Source organism: Hippoglossus stenolepis, chromosome 1, assembly GCF_022539355.2.
Source record: "Hippoglossus stenolepis isolate QCI-W04-F060 chromosome 1, HSTE1.2, whole genome shotgun sequence".
NCBI lineage: Eukaryota > Metazoa > Chordata > Actinopteri > Pleuronectiformes > Pleuronectidae > Hippoglossus > Hippoglossus stenolepis.
This window is the reverse complement of record NC_061483.1, coordinates 8959336-8979412: the sequence shown is the minus strand read 5'-3', so window position 1 is coordinate 8979412 and position 20077 is coordinate 8959336. Positions and strand designations below refer to the sequence as shown.

At 42.0% G+C, this 20077-nt stretch overlaps 1 protein-coding gene across 19 annotated transcripts in view; it reads right to left on the bottom strand.

Moving 5' to 3' along the window:
• baz2ba (bromodomain adjacent to zinc finger domain, 2Ba) overlaps window positions 1-20077 on the bottom strand; it is a 66677-nt gene that overhangs the window by 28178 nt on the left and 18422 nt on the right. The gene's annotated exons all lie outside the window — the stretch shown is intronic.

Sequence of the window (20077 nt, the reverse complement as noted above, 5' to 3'; positions counted from 1 at the left end):
AATAGCAAAGCACACCCACCCGTACACACATGCTTAAACACATACACATGAACGCATACTGTCACACCTACACATCATGTTCGAGCACACGCACGCACACACACATCTCCTGACACTTTTCCTTTCACATCTCACTTCCCCGGAACAATATTTCTATTTAGCCATGCTCACTGGCTCTCATGCAGCCCCTATTGACTCTCACTATATGAAGTAGAAAGGAGGACGACATCTTTAAGCACTGAGATACCAAAAGAAAACTAAACAAAGCAAGTTTTATATTTTCACACAAGAAAATACCAACTGAGAAGGTTGTGCTGCAAAAGGACAGTTTCAGCGAGGCATTGCTCTGCTGAGGCTGAAGTGGCAGTGAAAAGCTCCAAAACAAAATTAGCACACAAAAAAAATCACTTTTCTTTGCCAATTCTTTCTCCCTCCCTGTGACACACATTTGCAAACACTACACACACACAGACACACAGACACACACACACCTGTGTTCGACAACTAGGATCCCTTTACAACTCATTGATGAAAAGGAATGTCATTTAAATTTAAGAGCTCTTTGAGGCCTTTAAAGACAACATTGCTCCCCGAGTCCTTTCAGTTGGAACTAGAAGTAAATGGAGAGGCTTTTAGATGATGGGTGCATTAACCAGCACGGTAGCCGTCCATTATCAGCCTCACAGAGTCACCGTGCCAGCCATTATCAACCAGCCGACAACATAAACCCTCGCGAGGAACACTTGGCCGTCCTGCAGCCAAATATTTAACTTACATTATTCAACTTTAATCCCCTTTTGCTTACAACTGTGAACACAATGTGGCTGAGCCCACACGGCTGCTCACTTGTGCGGGCAAATAAATACAAAACAGTGTCAAAACTCATGAATTTGCACAAACACACATAGACGCACAATCACACATTTAAACCCCCACTGCAGACGGACCGACGCACGCACATACACAAAATCACCTCCCCTGTCTATCACATCAACCTGACTCTTTTTCTCTCATCTCCTTTTCCGTATCCCTCTGCCTGACACTAATCCAGGACCGAAAATCCCCTTCAAAAGCACAGTTTGCAGATTGTGTTTTACAGGCAGGCTTTGTTATTGTGTCATTACACATAAACAGTCTCTGCCTCCATCTCTCTTTCCTTCCCTCTCTCCTGCCACCCCACCACCACCACCACCCTCCCTCCCTCCCTCTCTCCTCTGCAGTGGGAGCAGAGCCACTGATTAAATCTCTGAGACAAAAGCTGCTATCCTCTGAATATCAAGTATCAGCCTTTCGCCAGGAGCAACACTGACAAGAGAGAGGGAGAGTGGGAGAGGGAGAGAGGGAGAGCGAGAGGCGCAGATGACAAGAAAACCTGCTGCAGTCCACGGGGAGGAGGCTGGTGTGCCATCGGACTTGGGCAGCCATGACTGCCATTGCTGCAGTGGAAAAGACGCCGGTTGTGTAATTATGAGCAAGGTCAAAGGTCCTCCGGAGTGGCCTCTCGTGCGAGGTGACAGAATGTCGGTTTAAGAGCCAAATTATCATTATAAATGAACGTTACATATCAACAACAGGAATGCATTTCTGGCTGAGGGAGGATTATTGTAATCTTAACCAGAAACTGTTAACCACAAACTGTTACTTCTCCGCCACTTTTAGTTGCATGAATGGCTGCCACACTTTGCTCCTTCACGTCGGCTGTCACCCTTTAAATGTCAGGATTGGGTGGGAGAAAAAATAAAAGGATTCTTTCACAAGATAATAAAAAGAGTGATTTTTTTTTTCATGGTTGCTCCTGACAAAAAATGTAAGTATCATTAGAGGTGTGATGAAAATGGAGAAGAGCTGTGGCCCTTCATAATTATCATAATGCACATGAAAACAAAAGGCGCGTGTCTCAGAGGACGAGCAAGCTTATGTGGTGTCAGCTGGTAAGTGAAGCAGATCATTCTCTACCTTTCAGAGGAGGGGGAAAAAAGATGGGGAAAGAAATGCAATAGAGGGATAGAAAGAGAGAAAAAAGGGGATAAAAAGATTGAAGGGGAAAAGGATAAGCAAGACAATACACTCTGATGTTGTTGTGGAAAAAAAAGAAGACAGAAGAGAGGAAAAGAGTGGAGATGAAGGACAGGCTGTAAACCGTTGCTGTCGTTTCTCAATATCTGCACTTAATGCCTTGCCTTGTCAAAACGTGATGATGTGAACAGAATTGATTTCCCCCCTAACAAACAACAAAAAAGCAATCCCTTCTTTGCAGAGGTGTAAAGCAGAGCTACCCTCCCCCTCATCTCCTCTCATCTCTCACAATCTCTCACAGGGCCTCTCTCCGGGATGAGAGACGGAGAGAGAAAGGACAGCGAAGGGGGGAAAAAAATTACTCCGAGGCAAGTCCATCTTCCTCCAACAACTACAAACTGATCACTTAGAGCAATTAAATCTAATAACAATAATAAGATTGAGCTCGGCAATGTACCACCAAATGCACAGCCACAACAATGATTGCTACAATAATGGAGCGCCAAGGTATTTAAGGATCCAATCCTGACTTAATTACGAGAAATTAAAATGGATTTAGCATCAGAATTAGCTTGATTTTATAGGTAATTAACGGCACACCACAGTGGCGGTATAAGGCAAGCGTTATAATCTCCGTGAACAGCTAAATCAATTTGACTTGAACAACACCAACCAATCAACGCGGAGCGGCGCAACCAGAAACAGCAGGTCTCGCGTATGCAAGGAGAGGGAGAATTTATGCTAATAGCTGAACTATGATTTATAAGATGTGTTCCAGCGCTGGATTCACAGTCACATCCGCAAATACAACACAGCACCCAGCTGTCAACGCGTGCAGCTAATAGTGGCTGGATGCAATGGCCCTTCAGGAGATAGTGTAGCTATAAACAGCTCTGCGGATTTACGATTGCATGTGCCCTTCATATAGAAGCCTTCACATGTCAGCATCTGAAAGGAGGGCAGAACTGTATAAAGGAGAGATAGAGTGCGTGCATTTGGTGGTTGTGGTGGCGTAATGGCCTGCGCTGCTTGGTATGTGGCCTTTCATCATGCATTTGTTTTGTGGCGTTGTGTGTCTGCTGCGGTGCGCTCATGTAGTGGTGCTCAATTACATGTGCGGTAATTTTACAGAGGACATGACCAATGCATGCGAGTGTGCGTGTGCGTGTGCGTGCGTGTGTGCTTCAAACTATTCAACCCCTTGTGTGTCTCAATCCTGCCCCTATTCTCCTCAGCCCTTCAACACACGTGCACGCACACACATATATGCACACACACACACACACGGACACACAGTAACAGATGGCTGATACTAACTGAGATAATCCGCCAACAGAGTCATCAGCATGGATCAGTGGTAATCAGAGTGTGGACACAATGTCTCTTCTCCAGCCGTAATGGAAGGAGCGCCTGGCGCAAGGGAAGGGAAATGCATTATTCCCCATGATGCCCTGACCCCATTCAAAGACACACGGTGGCTCCCAGCTCTCTTTCTTTCTTCTCCTCACCGCAGCCGACAAAGACTGTATCATTGCTGCTTCCACAACATTCACTCTCTCATCTGGATCTCTTACTGCCCGCTTTTTTATTGTGATCTGCAACTGTGTCAAACACCGTCCTCCGTTTAGCTGTGTCCGACTCCGAGCAGCCAAACAAGAGACAAGTTCCCAAAGAAAGTGTCGCCATAAAGGTGTCTGGTAAAGAGGATGATCAGAATGAGTAATCCACAATTAGCACTTCTTGTGTTTTTCCTTTCCACTACTTGTTTTGATGTTACCATTTCCAGTAATCACAGAGTTATTCCTTGGAACTGATAGCAGTTGCACCCAGTCGCTCTTTCGGTAACTAGATAATAAATTGTTACTGTCATGAAGCAGTCATTATTTAAAAGTACTTTCTGTTTCAGTTGTGTTCTTGAAAGTGCGATAATTGACTCTAATTTATTATTTTACTTCTGACCTTGTGTAGCTGTTCCTCAGGCACGCCGTGTGAAATTCTCATCTTCCTCTGTGTTTATATATGTCCGTGTGTGCTTTTGTAGACATGACATGTGCATATGGATGTTTGTACTTTGCATGCTTGTTGGCACTGAACACTAACTGAGCAAGATCATCTTGCTTATAGCGGAGTGCACGCACGGGCTTGCTTGACCTCCTTTTTTTTTTTTTCTCCCTTCACCCGCACCACCGTCCCCCCTCCCTGCACGCACACCGTTAGCCAGGAAATGACATAACTAGGCGTCTTGGCAAAACATTTAGTGACAACCTTTGTCCAGAGTCAGACGTTGACTCAGACTCATTTAAAGAGACAGAATGTGCTCGCTGTGAGACACCACTGGTTGCCGAATAGTTTGGTTAATTCCCGGGTTGTTGGTTCATCAGTTGGACAAAAAAATGTGGGAAATGTTCATCTAAATACGCTAAAGCCAAAAGGTGATGTCATACAAGTTTGCTTCTTTTGTTGTAACTAACGATCCAAAACTCAAATATTGTAAGTGTATTTTAAAAAATCAGCAAATCCTAGGAACTGACTGTGGAGCTGGAATCAGGGGATGTTTGATATTTTTACTTATAAATGACTTTATCAATCAGCTAACTGCTCTTTTTCTTGCACGATTTGTTTGATTTGGGCCTTAATCAACTGTATCACTTCATGAAACTTGAAAGGTGTGAGTGGAGCGAAATTCATGAAAAAGGAGGAAAAAAACTGAATCACTGAATCAGGATATTAACAAGGATGTTTACTAAGCTGCATTAAGTGCTTCATAAACTGAGCATGGCCTGAGCCAAGGCCTGAAAGGAGTACAAAGAGACAGCATGCCCCAGTGTGGCCTGTCTAGGTGACAACAACTAGACTGACTCAAACCCCTCCCTCGGCTCCGCTCCTGCCCAGTGACAGATGGCAGAGCAGGGCATGTTGGGGATGGGCACCATCTCTCACCCCGCCTCAGCTAGCCTTGGCAGTGGGCGCTGGCCACAGGTCTTATTACAGCCACACCACTGCCTGTCTGCCTGCCTGCCTCCATGTAACACTGGAGCTTACCACGCTAGAGCTGCTTACTGCCTGCCAGGGCAGAAAGGTAATGATATGGTCCTGTGTGTCGCAAATAGCAGAGCGTGGCGTTAGCATTGTAGAGTTTCCAGCTCCAGTATTCACTGGTCCCTGTCGTAACACGCACACACATGCGTATCCATGTCGCTGTAAGAGGCTTTAGATAAAATATAAAACCGAATGGCATGCCACACGCATTCTGTATATTTTTGAAATGACAAGAAATCAGCTCTTGCCAAATGGCTTTATTTGCCTTTTCAAGCATACTGTAGATGCCAAAGGCTGGAATCAACACCCCTACTCACCATCCGTCTCTGCTGGGTTCCCAGTGACAATAATGTGATTTTGGGACATGGTGATGACTCGGTGGAGAGGAATAGGATAGGCTTGTCACTTGTGTTTGATGTCAAACCTATGTGTGACAGAATAGTGTTACTCAGCTCAACCAGACACAGCACTACTCCCATTTCCTGGCCATAAATAGAAGAGAATGAGACGGTAGTGAGTGAGTGAGTGAGTGTGTGTGTGTGTGTGTGTTTGTGTTTGTGTTTGTGTGCATGTGTTAAAGAGTGTCTGCATGTAAGTGTGTGTTTGTGCACATCCACACATGCTCCATCCTAAGTATCATAAAGTAAGCTCAATAAGAAAATTCCCATCTCTTACGCTCATTCGCATCTGCATCCAGCCAAAGCTAATTATTCTCCCCATGGTAACCTAGCGGGGTCTTCACATCAAAAAACCAGAAGTGTGCATCAGGCAATCATCCCTGATGAATCTGCCCTTCTCCCTCTGCTAGCCACTCACACTCATTTGCCAGTCTCACTGCTCATTACGGGTTTTCTGCAGATTGAACCAGATCTGCTCACCACTGACTGCATGTCTCTACAAGAGTCCATAATGACTCTTGAGCTGTTTGGAAGAACACAATAAAACCATCTTTGCTTCAGAGAAAAACATATAGTACATGCACACACACACACACACACACACACACACACACACACACACACACACACACACACACACACACACACACACACACACACACACACACACACACACACACACACACACACACACACACACACACACACAAACAAACACACGCGCATGCACAACCACACACACATGCACGCGCACACTAGCCAATACCTATTAGGGTTAATTACCATTTAGATTACAGGCTGAAGTATTTTACATTTGCTCTAAAACATTTTTTGGAACGGAGCTTCACTGTATGTAACTCAGTGCGAAAAGGCAAAGTGATGACTGGCAAAAAAAAAAGCACCCTGAGGCCTTAAATATTGAGCTTAGAAACCAGAGCGCAACTCACTTAACAAAAATACATCCTACATATTAAACACTGTAACCAAATTCTCACATATTGAACGAGACATTTGCAGAGGTTTGCACAATTCCACACTGTTAAATCTGAACATTGTCCACTACAATACTGGAATTGCTGCACTTGTGCTTTTTATGTTTTGAGTTTACAGGGGAAATAAAACATTAACTGCAGATTGATGCAGAAGCTACATTAAACCGGTGCTTTAAAACAAAAAACACATTTTGTTTTGGACACGTCTGGTCTACTTTCTTGCATCTCAATAATGACATTATCAATTATGCCTTCAATTTAGTAATCTCTCTCAGATTGAGTTAGTGCAACCAGAAATCTAAAATATATTTTTTAATGTTGTAAAATAATAACCTTGAATACATTAAATATTGACAGTGTTTTGCTTAGTGCTATTCCTATGATTAAAAACTAGATCACTGCCTGTTCTCCTGGCATGACTGCTTAACATGCAATTTATTGTAAAATTCCTGAAACTCCTACAAGTGATCAGCAAAAAAAATGTTATGATAAAAAAAATTAATTTAGCAATATTGCTTGTTATGTTGATCATGATTTTTGATAAATAAGAATTCATAAATGCAGGAAACACACAAGTCCTGACAGAAAACAGCATCGGTTATCAAAGAATATCAAGGAAAGAAGGAGAGAGGGTGAGAGAGGGAGAGAGAGGGAGAGAGAGGGAGAATGAGCGCAGTACTCCAGATATGCATAATGCAAATGACATGCATGTCAAATAGCACAACAAACTGACAGTGACAGAACAATGGAATAGCCAGAGAGCGGCAAACCTCGCATGAGCAGTCGTTGGAGCCCTTCTGTCCATTTTCAATGGGAAGAAACCATTTAGAGTCGGTTCTGTTCAACTAAAACTTTACATGCAGCAGATAACTGATATCCCTGCGTAAATGTGACAGAATCCAGATAAGTGGTGTGATGGCAGAAAATAGCTTATTCACGACCACCGGCTACAAGAGCCTGTTTTGATAATGTTCCTGGAGCATATAATGTGTTGTTCAACAGAACAGAAGAGGTAATACATGTACAGTCACAGTCCTTAATCTTTACTGCTCCCCTCAGCCACACAAAACTTCACTACCCATATTCCTTCCTCACTGGCCAAACTGTCCAGAACAAAGGTCACACATTTTAACACTGCAGTGTAATGTAGATTGTAAAAATTCAGTTAAATTCAGCCTACAGAAAAGAAAGCCTTAAAACTGAAAACTCTATGGGGATGAACTGTGAAGACTTCACATGCACGTGTGAGCAAAATCAAATCAAGTACAACAGCTTCTTGTGTCACAAAAAATATTGAGCTATTCAAGGATTTGTGGTTGAAAGAAAATGAATATTTTTTTTCTTTAATCAATTCATATTTTATGTCCATTTTCAAGCAAAACGCAGCCGTTCAGTGCCTCATTCTAGCTCATTAATTAACTCGCAGATTAATTAATGAAAACAATCCCCTAATAACAATAAAACTCCAAACGGCCTTGATTAATTACCAATAAACCATTGTAAAAAAAAAAACTAACACATGATCATCGCTCTTCTTTGATGTGTAACCTGAGGTCACAAAAAACCCTGAAACATAATCCTGTGCAAAGTGTAGGTGAAGTTGTGTTTGCTCTTCGATGTGAGACCAAACTAGTTTCTGTGACTTGCTCCTCAGCTGCTGGCTCATTTAGTCGACACTGTTAAAAGACATATTTCTAGTTTGATGCTGTGTTTGTTCTGTCGTCTGCAGCCCGCCGTGTCTTATCTTTCTCCCACCCACTCCTTCTGTTTTTAACACTTTCTATATGTGTTATGTATAATGACATGGCATAGGTTTGTGTGAGTTGGGCAAACAGATGTGTAAATGTGTAATCTTTAAAAATGTAAAAACACAAGATCTGTGAACTCACAAAAATATCTTGCAAACATAAATCTAATCTGCAAATACACAACCTCCCCGAAAAAACAAAAAAACAAACATCTGTCATTTTTCTTTCTAAAGTATAACACTGATGATCACAATGATCAGTAAAACAAAGTTATCTCTTTATCTCTGGTCTGTTTACAATATATCTCAATCATGTTTACCACATATTAATTCCCTGGCCCTGTGTCAAATATAATCCTCAACATCGCCCACATGTTTACTGTCACCGTGGCAACAGATGTCAGTTTAGTCGTTAGCGTTAGTTTAGGTTAATCTAGCAACATATTAACAATAAGCAGTGAAATTACAACACAACATTTCTCAAGAATAACAACCATCAGCACTAATAGCCAGACATTAAGCAGATTGCTGTGCCTCGTCTTAGTACATTTAATCTTGGCCAAAAACTATAATCAAGATAAAATGTTCATATAAGAACATATTGATAATCATCACAATAAATGTCGCATTTCTTTTAAGTTTAAAGACTGATTTTTTTCTCCAGAGTGAAGGTTATGGTTTTTATATCTTCTTAATAAGCAGAGAAGGAAAAACATTTCACAAATCTGAGGTTGATCAATTATGTGGTAAACCTGACTGTGCACAACGAATAAGCAATATATCAAAATATATTTTTATCATATCCTTATTGATGAAAATCATATTGTGATAATTACTGATATTATTTTATTGCCCAGCTTTAACTGAGACTCAGTAAATTCAGCACTGTTTAAATAACAACTACATTAAATAAAATGTGATGTAATTTTTAACAAATTATTAATGAAAGTAAGAAAACATATTTAAGATGAGTTGGCTGGCAGCTATACAACTATATATAGAAAAAAGTGCATTCCTTTAATGGCCTGAAAGTTGTCAAATACCCTTAATTAATTGTTAATTATAAAAAAAAAAACTAATAGAAGGGTTGTGAGCTCTTATTTTGAAAAGAATAATGAGGTCCTCCTTTTTTAATGTTTGTGAGAGGGTTTAATTATTACACACAGATTGTTGATCTGTTCACACAAATACTATTAAGACAAACCTATACCTACATAAAGACTTCATTAGGATCCAGGCTCTCGTTTCATTGCAAATTGGCAAGTGTTAAATGGCAAATGACGGTAAGCATGTACCTCACATCAGGTAGTAAACAGAAGACATGCTCTGTGTTTACAATTCACCGTGTGATCGAACACTGAAATCAGACGCAGGCCTTGAAAGCTATTGGGTGGTTTCAGAGGAACAATCTGGCAACATAAGCCCCGATGAGAGGAAATCCACCAGCATTAAACTCAATATGCCAATCACTTGTATTCCTCTGTTCAAACGGCTGCTGTACTTAATGTTAAACATGTGAAAATGACTGGCTGGAAGAGAATAGTGTTGTATTGACAGAGAGGGAGGCAAAGCAGCGGGCAGTCAGCCACTCTGTTCTGCTTCACTGCAACATGGGAGGGAGGCCAGCGTGGAGACACACACACACAGACACGCACACACACACAGACACACAGACACACACACACACACACACACAGATGTAAAACACACAGCACATGTACACATGTACACACAGGCAAGCACACACTCTCACAAATGCACACACACTGTAATCCCTCTTCCTCTCTTCCTCTCTCACACACACACACACACACACACACACGCACACACACACACACACACACACACACAGACACACAGTGCAGCAGGTGAGGTGCCAGCACATCACAGCGCTGCCATTTTTCAGTGTCTTGCTCAGGGAGAAGCGCTCTGACATTTTATGAAGCACTCTGCAGAAATCAGCAGCTTGTAATGGCGGCTGGACTGTCACTCCTTTCCACTCTTCACACACTCCCTCTATCTCCCTTCCCCACACTGCTTTTAAGATTTTATCTCCCTTGATTAACATAATCTAATCAATTTTACAAAATTGGCTTTTAATTACAAAGGGCAATCTCTTCGTCTCACTCTGTGTGTAAGTTTTAAATGGTTTAAGTATATTTTTTTTGTAAAAGGCAGAGTGAGGAAAGAAGTAAAGCAGCAAGTGAGAGGTTAGAAAATGTTTGTCATCACAGTCAAGTGAAAATGTTGATGGCTACAATAAGATTGATGGATACAATACGGCAGAAACGTCAGAGAATAAAAAACCAAATAGTTGGAGTTCACTTTTAAATTGCAGGTTTTTGTGAAAGAATATTTTCTAGTCATTTTAACATTATGAATCCACTATCTAGAAAATGCCCCTATACTTATATTTGACATGGTGAAACACTGCATTTAGACGTAAATTTGACAGCAGTCATCTTCTCACACCTTTGACTCTTGGAAACATGGCGGCTGTTATTACTGCACGTTTACTGGGGAGGCCTAATGACTGGAAACACGGCTGTTAAATATGTTCTCTGCATAAAAAACCATGGATCTATAATCATGATTAACTCTCTGGCATGTTGTCCTGCCCGACAAGCTCTCCGTTGAGCAATGATTAACAGCTAGTGACTCTACAAACCACTGTTAGCACATTAACACAATGTTTACATTAGCCAACCACTCACTGAGGCCATTACTGCTGTAGCTAAGCTAGAAGTCATCTTCAGAGGATGGACAGACTGCAGCCGGAGGCCCGACAGTTTACAACAACGCCAGCGAACCTCGGTAACCAGGCTCTAAACTTTTCTCCCAAAGTTTCACTCAGGGCCAACACATTTCAGAGGAACTCAAATTAGTATGCCCACAGGAAAAAATATGATTCAACTTGAAATATGTGGGAAGTGTCAAGGCCAAATCTCTCAGTGTAAGCTACGCTATAAACCTTAAATTAAGCCGATTTCATTAATGTGACATTAGCATTTGTAATGAGAAAAGGGGAAAAAACCCTTGGGACATCTTTGTACCATTGCACAAAAACCTGCACATACACAAACATGCGCATTTATATGCCCACACGCGCACGTAAACACAAACACACAGAAAACACATAAGCCGCAAAATTGGGAACAAATTTACATCCCTATTACACAAGAATCACAAAGTGCAGCCAAAGCACAGCAAAGAGGAAATGTTGTGTTTGCGTAGGTTTTATAATGAAGTATCACAGCTTAGTTTATGTAAACCAACTATGACAGTTAGTAAATTTGTTCCACCTTTCCTGATGAACTGAGCAGGTGATTCCAGAGGAATAAAGCGTGCATGGCGTTCACTCCCACTTCAAACAGAAAGCAGGGAGGGGGTGCGTTTCAAGAGCGCAACTTTAACTATCTTTTTTTTAAGTTGCCGACACACTTCTGAGCTTTCTCCTTCAACAAAACTATTGCGTACATTTAGCTGACTTGTTCTGGGTGAGACCTTTTTGGACTCTGCAGCCGGCCGGGCAAGCATCTGTTGATTAGTCGAGTAAGTGACTGTAAGGTTTTCATTAAGTCAGTATTGAGCTGCATTTCCAAATTGACCAACGTAGCTTAAGGGCTGGACCAATAGCCCCCTGTGATTAGTTTAACTGTTCTTTGCACAAGTCTGTGAAGTTAGGACCTGCTGGCCTGAAGATAAAGCTGAAAGCTGGCTTTTTGACTCATCGTGAGATAACACCTAATAAAAAGGTATTCCAGGAAGAATGTGCCTCTTTTAAGTTTATGTGTCAGTAAATTTTACGATTTAAGATCTTTTTCTGATGTTCCCCAAAAACAGTTTTATGTGCGATTTTATGATAAAATATGTCAGAATCGACATAACTTTTATTTAAGATATGGGTTATCGTCTCATTGAGCTCAAGATCTCCTTGGCAAGATGGACCCAAGTAAAGAACAGGAGGTATCTTTATTTAACGTTACTGATGCTTCCAAGGATCAAAAGTACAACGTGGACAAAGTCATGTACAGAAATGATCTGGGGCTGATATGTTGGGGGAATGTGAATATATACAGTATGAAAGTGTCTAAATATCTTGTAATATCCCAGGTTTGAACACATTCAATTCAAAATATGGAGAAGAAAGTCATAGCAGGGCTGATACCACTTAACGGAGTAAAAGGAGAAAAGGGAGAAAAAGAAAATAAGTCATAACATTATGAGAATAAAGTCATAATATTACAGGAATAAAATCATAATATTACAAGAACAGTTGTAATACTGCGAGAACGTCTTATTATTAATAAATATAAATAATTTACTGCAAAAAGTTTATTCTTTATTCTTGCAATATTCAAACTTATTTCTCATAAATATACAACTTTATAATCGTAATATTATGACATTACTCTCAAGGAAATGTTTTCTTCAATATGGCCCTAGTACTCCTGATACGTGATTATATTATGATGACAACACTTAAAAAATTATGAAGAACCAATCAAACAAGGATGAGCGGCAATTAGTTACTATATTGGTTTATTATTAACCGACTGATTAATAAACAACACAGGCCTACTTGTGTCTAAGAGAGCAGTGAGGTACTAACTGACTTCAGTGACATGAAGCTGTAATGATGTTTACTGCCCCTAATAATGAATGTGGATAAACAAGGATAAAAGCAGCTTTGTCTGGATTTACGATCCAACAAAACTAACAATATGTGAACTATCATATGTATCATGGAGCACATGGGCTTCAGGACACTCTGAACACAGCATACTTTTTCCCTAAGCTTGTGATGACGTTAATAAACTCTGCTGCTGCTGAGAGATTAGTGTTTTCTGCTTTTATGACATTCGAGGAAAATTGTTGCAATTGGTACAAAAGTTGGCAGAAAGCTCACAGCTGGCGAGCAGAGAGATAGAGCAAAGTGACTTTGACTTGTTTCTAAATGTAGGTAATAAATTAGAGCTAAATACCAATTCAGCATGTATCAAGAATAATAAATAGCCAGACTATTAATCAGTTTAAATTTGAGCTCCACTGATCCAAGCACTGTTTAAGTATTTCTTTAAGCAGCTTTTTAAACACCAACCAAGCCAGAAACACACTCACAAAGACTCCCAAAGATATAAGTACACAAACACACAAAAACACACACACATGTGGGGAAGAGTGGGAAAACTAGTCAGAGAGAACCAAATCAAAACGCATCCCTTACAATGTGATGTGACTGATCTTTGTCAACTGATCTTAAAAAATTTTTTCAGATTTAACTCTATGAAATTAAAACCCAGAGAAAAGGATATCCACAATTCTGTGAGTTGACATGAAGACCAGGGGCCTCCTTTATAAAACAATGGATAGGATCCATACAACGTCTGCACATGTGCTGAAAAACAATCAGATCTATAAAACTGTGCACGCACATCTGCAGACAACATCCCCTTTAGAAACCACAGTCCACCTGGACATGTGCACACATGGATCAGCCTCATATCCTGTCCTCCATAAATATAAAACGTTAAGTGGTCAGTACAAAGAACTTCATGATGAGGCATAGAAATTTGTCGTACAAGATGAATCATGGCCAACAACATGAAGCAGGACAGTGTGTGTGTATACGTGTGTGTGTTTGCGTGTGTCAGCAGTGCAAACGTTTCTTTTTACTGCAGCAATTAAAACACACAAAAAATTATATGAAAGCTGAAATCATATACTTGGAGATAAATGCACAGTATTGAAAGATAATATTAAAATTACTAACACTCTGATCTGATATTCTCTGTTATTCTCTAATGCCATTTGATGTTATCCTGGATTTCTACAACAATTATCTTGTTAATTTAAATCAGTTAACCTACATAATGTTTTTGCTGTGAAAGGGACTTAATGTATTCAAGCTTAATATCGGGGGCCGACCAGCCGGGCTGTGCTGAATCCTGCCACCTGCCACATCCTGGCATCATCCTGGCATTTCAGCAGCTGCAGCGCGCTCCACAACTGACCAGTGTCAGAAGCATAGAGTCTGACACTCTCCTCTGGGGAGGGGGAATGTGAGGGCGAGACAGCACTGATGAAATATTAAATTTGAATGTCTGAGTTTGATTTGGCTTTTTTTTGTTTTTTTGTTTTTACAGTTGAAGGTGGTTATGGGAGAATTATGTCCATTTGAATGTTTATGATAATTTCTACCATGCTGCCTTAATTTAATTCCTAATCGCCAATTTCCTGTGTCCACAAATGTTTGTATGCATGAGTTTCCATGCAGATGCACGTTCTCCTGTCAAGTTTGTTTTTATAGATCCCAACTTTTGCATGGGAAGTGGCGCACATCTCTTTCGGGCTTTGTTTTATTCGCAGTGGCTACAGATGAGGCCCCAGAACTGTACAATGTGACTTTCTGTCTCTTCTTTTCTTTATGTCTTTCTAATTCAAACCACTTCCTAAAACTTTCAATTAACCATTTTTAATGTTATTGTAAAAACTATAATCACTAATGTCTAATTTTTCATAGATAATAGCGAAATCAGGGCAAGATAGATATGTCAAGCAACACATACGGAATATTACACCTGCTTTGGATGGACTTACATTTCAACTACATATTTTACATGGATGAGAAAATTGTTCTTTTCTCTGCCGTTCAATGTCTGACAAAATACGGCACTTATGCTCTCACGTATAGAATAAAAAGATAATAAATGAGTGGGATGATGGGAAATAGCTTTGCGCTACCATTTCGGCAGTATCACCTTTCTGCTGCTCTATCCAGGACACTTTTCCTCCCCCCCGGGGGAAAATGTAGAAGACCCTTTTAAAAGTCCAGCTGTGCCTTTAAAAGAGTTTGTCACACCAGCCACGGGGCGCTTTCCAAATGCTGTGCAGAATATCCACAAAATACACTTCTTTTTCCTCCCTGTGACACGGCCCTATTTCCTGTCACCACACTTCCCCGGTGTGATTTCATATAAAAAGTCAAAATATTTAAGCCTCCATTGTCGACTGTCAAATTCAGCTTTGACATTATTGTGTCGCAATCACAACCTTGGTGGATACGCACGCGAACACTCACACAGACACACAAAGTTACCTGTGTCAGACTGAGCGTCACCATTGTGTCACCCTATCTTTTCATGTGAAACTCTATCCACTGGCCCATCCTCTGGATCCCAACACTTCCTTATGGTTGGACCAATCACGCAGCTTGGCCGTCACCCCCACCTTTTTGTTACCTGATATTATTTAAGGAGGAGCTAAGGAGGTAAAAAAAGAATAATAGCTTTGGCTCTACGTGAATGTATGCTTGTGTTTGCAGTGTGTGTATCTGTGCCTGTCACGACGGGTAGATTCCTTGTGTGGTGAGGCTGAAACCGAAGCTGCCTGGGCCTGTTGTTGATAGCCGTGTCTCACCCACTCACTGCCCCAGAGGGAGTCAGGACCAAGACCACTGCTCAGGGTCTGTCTGTTCACACACATGAAACACAGGCTAGGATTACACAGGGCTCAAATATGACTCATCCCAAGGAGGGGGTGGAGGAAGGCCCTCTCTGTTGTTTTTGCACAAATGCACTCGCTCACACACACACACACACACACACACACAGACACACACACACAGACACAGCCCAGCCCGCAACGATAGCTACATCACAGGCTCAGAGAGAGGACCTTGTGGTTCCACACACCTGCCAAAGACAGATGTTAAGAATAAATCAGAGAGAAGCTCTGAGTGAAGAGAAGCTCCACACTGCCATAACTCCACTAACTCACTACGCAGTTCGCTAACTGGAGAGCAAACAGCTGCACATGACAACACACACCGGTGATGAAAGTAACAATAGCATGCATGCACCTGACATGCATACAGAGAGTGGCTACATCTTGGCGAGAGGGAGAGAGAGAAAGAGAAAGAGAGAGAGAGAGACAGTACTTTCCAGTTTCCAGTCTCACAGGCTCCACTCCTACTTTTGTGTTTTCAGCGCTGTGCTGTTGCTGTGTAACCTGCTCTCATCCTCTGGAGCTGAGGGTTTATAAGTGTAATTGTTCTGGAAGAAGCTGAAATCCTCCAACGACATATAAACAAGTCACAACAAGGCTGAAAGCGGTGTGGGCGGTTTGGAGAGGAAGCTCTTTTTTCCGCTGCTGACTAGGTGAAAATCATGATTTCTTCATTTTAAATATAGCACCGCCGGCTTAAGGAGGAATCAACACTCTTACGAAGCCTGCCCTTTAAGTAGATGTGCTGCACAATGATATACTCCCCCAAAAAAACGCTATTGTAGGGTAATGTGACCTTGGAAAGCCTCAATCAAACACCAACACAACACCATTCTACATTGTGTCAGTCAGGATGGCACAATAGTTCCACAAACCATGTGTCATGAAAATGAAAAATCAAAATGCATCTAAAACAAGAGCGTAGCTTTTGTCTATGCCGGCAGCCATGACTATGGGCAGCTTTTGTCACTTGGATTTTTTTTAGCCTTTGCCGTCTTACTGGCTGGGAGAAAACGGTCTGTGCGTGTGCGCCTGTTATGCATGTGTGGCATGTGTTTGTGTGTGTGTCATAAACAGACACCCTTCACGCTTTGTGGCCCAGAAACAGGATAAAAAAGTGGCTTAACCAGCAGCGCACTGACATTATCTCTTCTTTGCTGTCCTGGAATGCCAGCCTGCAGTGAAATTCTAAATATGTGATGTCCTGTCACACCAGAGTGTGTGTGTGTGTGTGTGTGTGTGCGCGCATGTGTGTGTGTGCGCGCATGTGCCAACACAGGAAAGAAGCTGTTTGAGTGGGTGTTTTGCTTTGTCTTTTCACATTAAAGCCACATTGCCAAGTGTGAATACTTATGTCTAAATACTTCAAATACAAGACACCATTAAACTCACAAAAACTATAAAAATACTGTTGGTAAAGAAGATCAACAAAGCAGCTTTAAAGCTTTAAAATTAAAACCTGTGACCGAAACATGAAGAATGTGTTGACAAGATTTTATTAAACTTTAAATCTTCCATCCAAGAAACGTTTGCTCCCGCCCGTGCTTACAATCACCGAGCAGAATAAAGCCCAACTCTGGCCCTTGTGATGCCGATGAGTCTAACATCCATGACTCAAGAGGTCAGGCAGCCCATCCAGGCTGAGCATTTGGGGTTAAGGGGATGAAACCAAGTGTGAAATGTGAGAAGACAAGCCAACATGGTTTCTCAGGCAACAAATAGAAAGGCGACAAACATATCTCTGTGAATGTGAGGAACGTGAGGTATGTTAGGGAAGAAAGACTGTCGCGTCATCCATGATTCATATGAGAGCAAGATGGAAAAGGTATTAGAGTGGCTTTTTGAACCGGCTGAGTTTAGACATGTTAATCAGTAATAGCCTGTTGCACTTCAGACAGGAGTGTGAGCGTGTGTGCGCCTGTGTTTGTGTGTGTGTGTGTGTGTCTCTGGCAAGTCCAACACCACTTGGACTCGAGCTGGTTGAAGCAAAAGAAAGCTCCAGACCAAGAGATAATCCATCTGGACTGTTTCCTTACAAAACATATGGAAAAATGCAGACGCTTTTTCCCCCTTTTCCGCCCACAATAGCTATTAATATCTCACACAGAACATTTGCTCATGTCCCACTAAGGACTGGAATTCCTGCTGAAACACAGTCATCTTAGAGGATTAGAAAGAGGCGGTCCGGCATTTTCAAGTACTCAACATATGTATTCTCTTACTCTCCGTGTGCAATGTTGGGCATGTAGTCACATAAACACAGACTAATGAGTATTATGCACTCAACAAATTCTTCTCTCTCCCTTTCTCCCACAAACACACAGACCCACACACACACGCACGCACGCACACACTTGCTGTGGGTAAACTGAAGTGACGTAATCCAGACCCTTAGACACGACTTATTCTGCTCAAGTAATTTAAACAGAGATAGCATTTCTTTGTCGTTTTGAAAAATAATTCACTCTAATATCAACAAGGACCCCTAAATAATCACAGCAGCTACCTGACAGGAGTTGTCCGCAGCAGTGCCAAAAACCTGTGTTAAAATGACAGCGCTGTAAATTGTTTTAATTATAGCCGACACAGATAACAGCCTGTGGAAACATCAACCCTTTTCTTCAAGTCCTCTGCAAGATCCAAACATAGAGTATTCCCTGGAAAACACTGTTGTTTTGTGTGTGTGTGTGTGTGTGTGTGTGTGTGTGTGTGTGTGTGTGAGGGTGAGTGTGTGTGTGAGCGCTTGTGAATACAATATTCATTTTGCTGCAGGAGGACAATCTATGCATAACAATGAGAGGCGCTAATGAAATCAGCCATCAACCTGCGATACATACATATTAAAGCAGGACCTCAGAGTGTCATTCGCTTAGTGCATCATTTGTTCCCACTCGTTTTTTTCTCTCTGCCACCTGACCTTTAGAGTATGTGCCCCCCCCCCCCTCTCTCAGTTTTCCACGCTAAAAATAGGAAGTGTACCTGCAGTACACAACTGTGGCATTATGCAAACACACATGTACACGCAGCATTACACCGTCATGACAGTACATTTCAGAGATTCATACAGGATTGATTTGTGCAAAATGTGAATTTAAATATAGACAACAAATGCCAAAGTTTAAGGATCTAACCACTACCTTTAAACAGATAATGTTTAACATCACAAATGGTAGCCACTGTCAGAGCTGTACCTTCAGTATAATGTCATATCATCCCAGCTGCCAGGGAACGACGCCCCTCCCTTCCCTCTAAGCATGCTTCACAGCTCTGGCCTCTCTCTGTCTCTCTCTTTCTCCCTAACCCCCACCCCCACGCTGGCAGGGAAATGGATCCCTCCACCTGACAGTGGCCATTTTGAGCCTTCTCTCCTCTCCTCTCTACTCCTGCTTCCTGGTAAACAATGGGAGAGGGATAATTGATCAAACAGCCAGGGAACCCTCCGAGCAGGGGAAGGTCACCGCCCGCCAGCCCAGCTCACTATGAGGGGGGTTGGATATGTGTCAACATGTGTATGTGCATTTGTGTGTGTGTGTGTGTGTGTGTGTGTGTGTGTGTGTGTGTGTGTGTGTGTGTGTGTGTGTGTGTGTGTGTGTGTTCATGCAAGTATTGCGTCTATGAGTGTGTTTTATGTCTGTGACCAACAGTGTAAAAAAAAAAAGGACAGAGGTAGAGACACACAGAACAGTGTGTGTGTGTGTGTGTGTGTGTGTGTGTGTGTGTGTGTGTGTGTGTGTGTGTGTGTGTGTGTGTGTGTGTGTGTGTGTGTGTTGGAGGCGGGGGGGGGGATCTCACTGACGCTCTTGAGCTGCCATTTTTCTTCCCTGACAAAGACTCCATCTGCCACAGAGCCATTTGCTGCCTCCCGAGTCGGCAGAGCATTCTGCACGCCACATTCACCTTGATGTCACCTCTACACAGCTCACGCCTTGCTGACGCTGTACACTCTCTCTCTCTCACTCACTCACTCACACACACACACTCGCGCACACACACACTTCTTTTCCTCTAATATACTGATTGTCTCCCACTCACAAACAAACACACACTTTCAGTTTCTGTCACACATATTATCTCTGCACTCGTTCTCTTTCTCACACGCACACATACGTGTGTGTGTGTGTGTGTGTGTGTGTGTGTGTGTGTGTGTGTGTGTGTGTGTGTGTGTGTGTGTGTGTCTCTGCATGGCTGATATCACTGTGCAACCATCAGCGCTGTGCATTGTGGGAGTGTCTGTAGGGGCAGAGAGACGCGACAGGGGCTGAGGGATTCACACGCCTCTGAAAGACAGCCAGAGGGAGAGAGGGGGGAGGGATGGAGCAGGGGAGGGAGGGAGGCACAGAAAGAGGGAGAGATACGGAGGGGGCCGGTAACTGGAAATG